Source organism: Piliocolobus tephrosceles, chromosome 17, assembly GCF_002776525.5.
Source record: "Piliocolobus tephrosceles isolate RC106 chromosome 17, ASM277652v3, whole genome shotgun sequence".
Classification (NCBI taxonomy): Eukaryota; Metazoa; Chordata; class Mammalia; order Primates; family Cercopithecidae; genus Piliocolobus; species Piliocolobus tephrosceles.
The window spans coordinates 1,729,344-1,737,583 of NC_045450.1; the positions used below are offsets into that span (position 1 = coordinate 1,729,344).

At 53.5% G+C, this 8,240-nt stretch overlaps 1 long non-coding RNA gene across 1 annotated transcript; it reads left to right on the plus strand.

Annotated features, from left to right (window-relative positions):
- On the plus strand, window positions 1–2,400 carry LOC111524169. Its single transcript, XR_002725713.2, has 3 exons — window positions 1–58; window positions 1,673–1,845; window positions 1,940–2,400. It is a non-coding gene; the product is annotated as an uncharacterized LOC111524169 (long non-coding RNA).
- Window positions 2,401–8,240: the final 5,840 nt, after the last annotated feature.

Sequence of the window (8,240 nt, forward strand, 5' to 3'; positions counted from 1 at the left end):
GACGTGCCCTCGGGGAAGACCTGCTGGGTGACCGGCTGGGGTGACATTGGACGTGGAGGTCAGAAACAGGGCCCCTTGGGTGGGATGTGGGGAGATGGCCTGGAATGTCGGTGCAGGCCAGGGCTCCAGATGCACCCGGATGGCTTCCTGCCGTTGCTGAGACGGGTGACCACAGGCCTGGTGGCTCAGAGCAGCAGGAATTTTTTTATCTCACGGCTCTGGAGGTGAAACGTCCAAACTCCAGGCGTGGGCAGGGCTGGTTCCTTTCAGAGGGCCTGAGGGAGAGTCTGTTCCATGCCTTCCCCAGCTTCTGGGGCCTCTGCCCATCCCCGTGCCCCTGGACTTGCAGCCGTGTTTCTCCAGGCTCCCCTCCCCCTTCTCCTGTATGGACACTGGGTGCTGTATTTAGGGTTTTTCTAATTTAACATGACCTCATCTTCATTCTATCTGCAAAGGTCTTTTTCCAAATAAGGTCACAGTGGCAAGTTCTGGGGTTGTGACATGGGGGTGCTCCTGCCCACCTCCCAACAGGCATTTTGTGAGTTAACTCCGTCCTCAGCGTCACACTCAGTTGCCTGCTCTTCCTTTGCAGCAAATAAACCATGAGCTACGGGAGGCTGGGGACTCGCCCTGGGCCCGGAAGCACGACAGCCATTATGGGAGGCTGGGGGCTCGCCCTGGGCCACGCAGTGCAGTGCGACAGCCGCTGGAGCGGACTGCCTCATTCCCACCACAATGGAGTCCAGGCGGAGTCCCGGTCCCATGCTTTTCCCAAATAGTTTCTTTTTAAAAATTTTTTCATTTAAAAACTTGTTTTTGAGGCAGAGCTTTGCTGTGCCGCCCAGGCTGGTGTGCAATGGTGCAATTATAGCTCACTACAGCCTCGAACTCCCAGGCTCAAGTGAACCTCCCACCTCAGTCTCTCAAGTAGCTGGAACCACAGGCGTGAGCTGCCACACCTGGCTGACTTTGTTTCTTTTTGTAGGGACGGGGTTTCATCGTGTTTCCCAGGCGGGTCTCGAACTCCTGGGCTCAAGTGATCCTCCCACCTCAGCCTTCCAAGTATTGAATAGCTGGGACTACTGGTGTGCACCACCATGCCTGGCTTATTTTATTTTTTATTTTATTTTATTTTATATTTTTTATTTTTTATTTTATTTTATTTTATTTATTTTATTTTATTTTATTTTTACTTTATTTTATTTGAGACAGAGTCTCTGTCATCCAGGCTGGAGTGCAGTGGTGTGATCTCGACTCACTGCAACCTCCGCCTTCTGGGTTCAAGTGATTCTCTTGCCTCAGCCTCCTGAGTAGCTGGGATTACAGGTGTCAGCCACCACCCTCGGCTAATTTTTGTAGTTTTAGTAGAGATGCGGTTTCACCATGTTGGCCAGGCTGGTCTTGAACTCCTGGGCTCAAGTGATCCTCCCACCTTGGCCTCCCAAAGTGCTAGGGTTATAGGCGTGGGCCAAAGCGCCCAGCCCCTAGTCATTTCTAAGAGTGAATCCTGTGGTTCTGGGCTCCTGTGCCCAGGACTGCAGCCTTGGGGCTCACCCCCTGGCCGGGGAAGGCCCAGCTCTGAGTGAATAGTATGCCTCAGCTATGGACACAATGAGAAGCTGCAGCCTTGTCCCCGCCAGGCCCCTGAGCCTCACCACGCCTCTCCTTGCAGAACCACTGCCCTGGCCCTTCAGCTTGCGGTAGGTGAGGGTGAAGGTCAGGAGCAACGTCCTCTGTAACCAGATCTATTGCTGCCACTTTCCTTCCAACCACACTGAGCCGTCTGAGCAGCTCATCAAGGATGACATGCTGTGTGCCAGGGACGGGAACCACGGCTCCTGCCTGGTGAGACCCCAGACCCACCTGTCTGTCCCCTCCTGGGGGGGACACATGGGGAGGCACACGGGGAGCCCTTGCTGAGTCCCATCTCTCCTCACAGGGCGACACCGGGGGCCCCCTCGTGTGCAGGTGGAACTGCACCTGGGTCCAGGTGGGGGTGGTGAGCTGGGGAACCTTCTGCGGTCATGGCGATGCCCCCGGCGTGTACGCCCGCGTGATGAGCTACATGTCCTGGATCCGCCAGCACGTCCCTCCCTTCCCTGGGGCTGCAGGGGCGTTCACATGATGGAGGAGACCCCGCCTTCCTTGTGGACGCCCTCCGCCCCTCCCCGGTTCCAGCCTCACTATCCTGGCACCCAGTGGTCCTCCACCTGGGACCCACATTTCTGCTGCCCTTTCCTGTCTCTCATCCCGTCCCGTCCTTCTCGAGGGAGAGGTCTGGGCGCCTCTGTAGGCTGGTGTCTCCAGGAAGGCGGGTGTGCGTGGGGAGCAGAGGCACCGGCTCTCCTGCCTCCTGCCCGGCCTGGCCCTTGACTCTGATTAAACTGTGCGTAAAGCAGCCTCCGTGTGTCTGAGCGCATTTGTCCACAGGGGTGGGGAGGCTTCCCTTGGGGTCTCTAAGCTCGGGCCTTTCCTTGGGGCAGCATGGAGCTGGGTGTGGGTAGTGGGGGTTCCAGGGTGCTGTGGGGGCTCATCCTGGCTGGCACTTCCCTGCTCCTTCCCTCCCGTCTCCCCTCTCCCTCCTCGTTGGCAATAGTCTACCCTGGGCCAGGCCTTAGGTTCCAGTTGGATAAAGTGGTGGCTTCCACAGCGGGAGGGAGGGAGCTGTGTCCACAGACTGCATGGGCGCAGTGTCGCCGGCAGTGGGGACGGCTGTAGGGTGCACTGGAACAGCCTGGGAATGGGGTCCCGGGTGTCCCTGGACCAGCTGAGGGGCTTAACCAGTGGGAGCTGCTTGGGCTGGACTGTGACGCTGAGGCTGGCTACCCCGGGGGGCAGGGAAATGACAGGGTCACAGGGATGTGCCCAGGTTCCAGCGTCAAGCACCTCACCTTCATTCCTGCCTGCAAGAGGGTCAGGGCGACCTGGGGGGCAGGGCTTGGTTCTGCCCCCATCTCCCTGGAACTTGGCTCAGGGCTCCCATCCCTACAATCTGTGGTCCATGCTGTGGGCTGTGGCGTTTGCTCTGGGAACCCTTCCAAGCTCCAGTCCTGGGATTCAGAGGCCACAGTGGTGCTCTCTCTGCCCCAGGGGCCTGATGTACACGTTCCTTGGAGGAAGGCCCATACCTGCACCTCCGCAGGGTCAGGGTCGGACTCAGAAAGGACAGATGCCCCCTTGCAAGGAGTGGGGGGCTCAGGCCCACCAGAGACAGGCCCCTTCCCTTCAGAGTGGGTCAGCAAGGGTCAGGGCTGCTGGCCGGGCTGGGCCAGGTGTCCACCTGCGGCCCACAGCCCCAGCTGAGTGGCACCCTGCTCATTTCCCGTCCACTCTCGGCCAGCGTGTGCAGGGGCCTCAGGCTGAAACTATCCGACCGTGGGGTCTGCCAGGCGCTGAGTTTTCCCGGGAAGGGGCGATTCTTCCAAGGGGACCCTGAATCCCTCTGCCCTTTCCTGGGCTTGGGGCCCAGCTGTGCTGTCTGTGGATTGCCCACGGCGCTGACCAAAGGCCCCCTCTGGTGCCTCTTGCTGGAAAGCCAGGGTCTGGGGTGGCTCTGGTCATGGGAAGCGGTGAGCCAGCCTGCTGGCGTGTGGGGGAGAGCACTGGGGGGCTGCACCCTCTCTCTGCGTTCCCGGGGCTGGTCTCTAACACACCTCAAACTCCCCATCCTAATGCAGCCCTGCAGGCCCGGGGAGGGCGCCGGAGACCTGACCTGGAGGAGGGAGACCTGACCTGGAGGAGGGAGACCAGGCCCCTGCTCTGTCCGGAGTTGGGCACGGGGTTCTCTCCCTGTATCTCAGGCTGTGTCGGCCCCACCGCGTCTTCCTCTGGGGCTGTGTCGGCTCCTCGGGTGGGCTGTGACTCAGCGTGGGCGGGGTGGGGCTACGGCTTGGGTTGGGTAATGCCTGCGGTTCCCACTGTCTCCTTCATCTCTGTCTGCAGCTGTGTCCAGCAGGGCCGAGAAGGGCGTTGGGTGAGTCCCTGGCCGCTGAGGGGGGGTCTCCAGCGGGCGACTCAGCACAGAGTCTGGGAGTTAAGGCCTCTGGAGATTTTGGTGCTGGGAGCCGTGAATAACTACTCACTCGCCGTCTCTTGGATGAGCAAAGCAGTCACGCTGCCCCGTGTTCTCCACATCATAGAAAATCGCCCTGCACGTTAGTGAGCGTTTCCATCTCGGTGTTTTTAGGGGTTTCTCACACCACGCAGGGCACTGTGAATGAAGCCTCCGCAGAGTGAGACATTTCAGGACACCCACCAAGTCTGCACTCTGCTGCAGCTGCGCTGTTGTGCCCGGGGTCTGTACCCACGTGAGTGTCTCACTTCCACCCCTAGAGAGGACAAGACTCTCCCAGAGGCCAGGTTTCTCCACCTTTAATCAGGCATCACTTGACACCTTCCGGTTCTTGGAGAGAAGACAAACGTCCCGTCCCCGCCAGGTGTCACTCCCTTTCATCTTAAGAACAACTGTGACCCCCAAGACGGGGAGGGAGACAGAGAAATGGGACCTGCATGTTCTGGGATTAGAGAATACAAGTCTTTAAAATAATCTTGGCCGGGCACAGTGGCTCATGCCTGTCATCTCCGCACTTTGGGAGGCCGAGGTGAGCAGATCACCTGAGGTCAGGAGTTCGAGACCAGCCTGGCCAACATGGCGAAACCCCGTCTCTACTAAAAATACAAAAATTAGCCGGATGCAGTGGCTGACTCTTGTAATCCCAGCTACTCGGGAGGCTGAGGCAGGAGAATCACTTGAACCCGGGAGGCGGAGGCTGCAGTGAGCCAAATCACGCCACTGTGCTCCAGCCTGGGTAACAGAGAAAGACTGTCTAAAAAAAATCTGTCAGCTGTTTTAAAGACTGAGCTCAACAGACATTTGTTGATTAACTGAAAGACAGTACTAGCACCAGCTCCAGCAAGGGGAGAAGCACCATGCCCCCCATAGGCTTTATTTCAGGAGAGCTGTCAAGCTTCACGCAGGGCAACAGAGGCTCCCAGGGAGGATACTGCGTACTCAGCATCACGGTGCCGAGTTGCTGATTTAGAACGAGGTCATTCTCCTGCCTCAGCCTCTCGAGTAGCTGGGACCACAGGCGCCCGCCACCACGCCCGGCTAATTTTTTGTATTTTCAGTACAGATGGGGTTTCACCGTGTTAGCCAGGATGGTCTCGATCTCCTGACCTCGTGATCTGCCTGCTTCGGCCTCCCAAAGTGCTGGGGTTACAGGCATGAGCCACCACGTCCGGCCGTTCAAATCTTTTAAATCTTTTTAAAAAGCGTTTCTGTTTTCTCATTCTGGAGTTTTCAGAATTCTTTACACCTCCTGGATACAAACATTGTATCTTTAATAAATATTTTCTCCCTGTCTGTAACTTTGTTTTCATTTTTTTAAGAGTATATTTTGATAAGGGTTTTTCATTTTGATACAATCTATCTAATAAAACTATTTTTTAAGATGGGCCAGGCACACTGGCTCACACCTGTCATCTCAGCACTTGGAAGGCTGAGGCAGGAGGATCCATCGAGGCCAGGAGGTCAACACCAGCCTGGGCCACATAGTGAGACCCCGTCTCTATTTTTAAAAATGAATTACGCCATCTTTCAGCTAGTAGTCTACTGTAATATCTTTTCCCATTGTTTTACTTTCAACTTTTTCTCTCTCCTGTAAACAGTATATGTCTGGATTTGTTTTTTATATCCATCATGAATTTTTTTTTTTTTTTTTTTTTTTTTTTAAGATGGAGTCCCACTCTGTCACCCAGGCTGGAGTGCAGTGGGGAGATCTCTGCTCACTGCAAACTCCATCTTCCGAGTTCAAGCGATTCTCCTGCCTCAACCTCCTGAGTAGCTGGGACTACAGGCACCTGCCACCACACCCGGCTAATTTTTTTATTTTTAGTAAAGACTGGGTTTCTCCATGTTGGTCAGGCTGGTCTCAAATGCCTGACCTCAGGTGATCCACCGGCCGCAGCCTTCCAAAGTGCTGGGATGACAGGCGTGAGCCACTGTGCCCGGCCGTGCTTGTATTTTTACATTTTCTCTTTTAAAAAAAAATTTTTTTTTGCTAATATTTGTATAATATTTTAACTGGTAAGTTCATTCTTTCATATTTATTAGAATCATTGATTTACTCAGACTGGTTCCTATTATCTTATTATTTTATAAATTCAGTTATCATTTTGTCTCCTTTTTTTTCCCTTCTCAGCTTTCTGAAACAGATAGCTATGTGTACCCTCAATCAGATAAGAAGTTTATCAGCCTCTCACATCCCCTGGCCTTCCTTCGTCCCCTGAATCCAGCATGTTGATACCATCTAGACTGTTAATTCTGGGTTATTGTGGATATATTTTCTCTTTTTCTTCAGTGTTATCTATTTTTAAAACATAACATTAAACTTTATCATGCTATTTGATTTCCTTTGCTGAATGTATCTCTTGCGACATTTTCTGTAATTGTCTTTCCTTTTATTTAAGAATTTTATATAAACTGTTTTAAACGATATGAAAACTTCGAGATGCACTGTGCCTGAAAATGCATTTATATTGCCCTCAGCCTTGGGTGGCAGTTTTCTTGGATAGCATGTTCTAGGTTCTAAGTTATTTATTTATTATTATTATTTTTTGAGATGGAGTCTCGCTCTGTTGCCAGGCTGGAGTGCAGTGGTACAATCTCAGCTCACTGTAACCTCCACCTCTCGGGTTCAAGTGATTCTCCTGCCTCAGCCTCCCAAGTAACTGGAATTACAGGTGCCCACCACCACACCCGGCTAATTTTTGTTTTTTTTAGTAGAGACGGGGTTTCACCATATTGGCCAGGCTAGTCTTGAACTCCTGACCTCTTGATCCACCAGCCTCAGCCTCCCAAAGTGCTGGGATGACAGGTGTGAGCCACGGCGCCCACCTAAGTTCAGAGCTATTTTCTTGAGTACCTTAAAATGTTACTTTATTGTCAACTTGCCCTTCCTCTTGCCGTTGGATAATCTGACACAACCCGGTCTTTCATGTTTCTTCAAATGATTAATGATTTCTCACAACGCTAATAAATGCAGGATCCGGCCCTCGCTGCACTCAGTCTAGTCCAGCCCCGCCTCTCTTTAGGACGCTGAACGCTGAGCGTGGACCCCGAGGCAAGGGCTCAGGTGTGAGCAGTGTGTTTGGGAGGCGCACGTGTCAAAGGGCAGGGAATGCTGGCAGGGAAGAGACAGCAGCGCGTCCGCCGTGTGCGTCATAGAACGTTTCCACACTGGGCACTTGGAGCTTGGGGCTGCTGGGGCCTCCCTGGAGCCCTGGGAGCCTCCGGAACACACCTGGGTGTTCTCTCTCCTGGGGGTTGGGAGCAGAGGCCTGTGTCATCCAGCTTCTGTCGGCCATGGCAACTCCCAGGAAATGCTGCCCCGCTGGGTGCAAGAAGAGAGCTGGGAAAAGTGATGCAGGCAAACCCCGAAACTGGGGCCCAGCCAGTGGGGGTTCTTGGCTTCACTCAGGAAAGAATTCGAGAGTGAATCAACAGTGAAAGAAAGTAAGTTTCTCAGAGCAACCCCAGGCTGCTGGTCGTGTTTATACCTACTCTTAATTATATGCTAATCAAGGGGCAGATTATTAAGAATTTTCTAGAAAAGGGGCAGGGCATTCCTGGAACCCTGCTTCCCGGTTGTTGCCGTGGCATTTGTAAACTGTCATGGCGCTGATTAATGAGCGAGGGGTACAGGCGGCTTCTCCGTCAGCTTCTGGTCTCTGCAGGTTTCCAGGGAGGTCCTGATCAAGTCCTGCTGGTCTCCTGCCTCAGAGGGAGGCAGGTGCTGGCCAGGTGGTGTGGCACAGTTACACCAACTCTTAGACCCAGTGTGTTGGGGGAGGGTTTGCTAGGATCTGCTTCAGGCACTGAATTCTTTTTTTAAAAAAGTTAATTTTAGGCCGGGTGTGGTGGCTCGGGCCTGTAATCCCAGCACTTTGGGAGGCTGAAGCGGGCAGATCACCTGAAGTCAGGAGTTCGAGAGCAGCCTGGCCAACATGGTGGAACCTTGTCTCTACTAAAAGTACAAAAATTAGCCAGTCATGGTGGCAGCCACCTGTAATTCCAGCTACTCAGGAGGCTGAGGCAGGAGAATCGCTGAAACTCAGGAAGCAGAGACTGCAGTGAACTGAGATCGCACCACTGCACTCCAGCCTGGGTGACAGAGCGAGACTCTGTCTCAAAAATAAATAAATAAATAAATAAATAAATAAATAAATAAATAAATAAA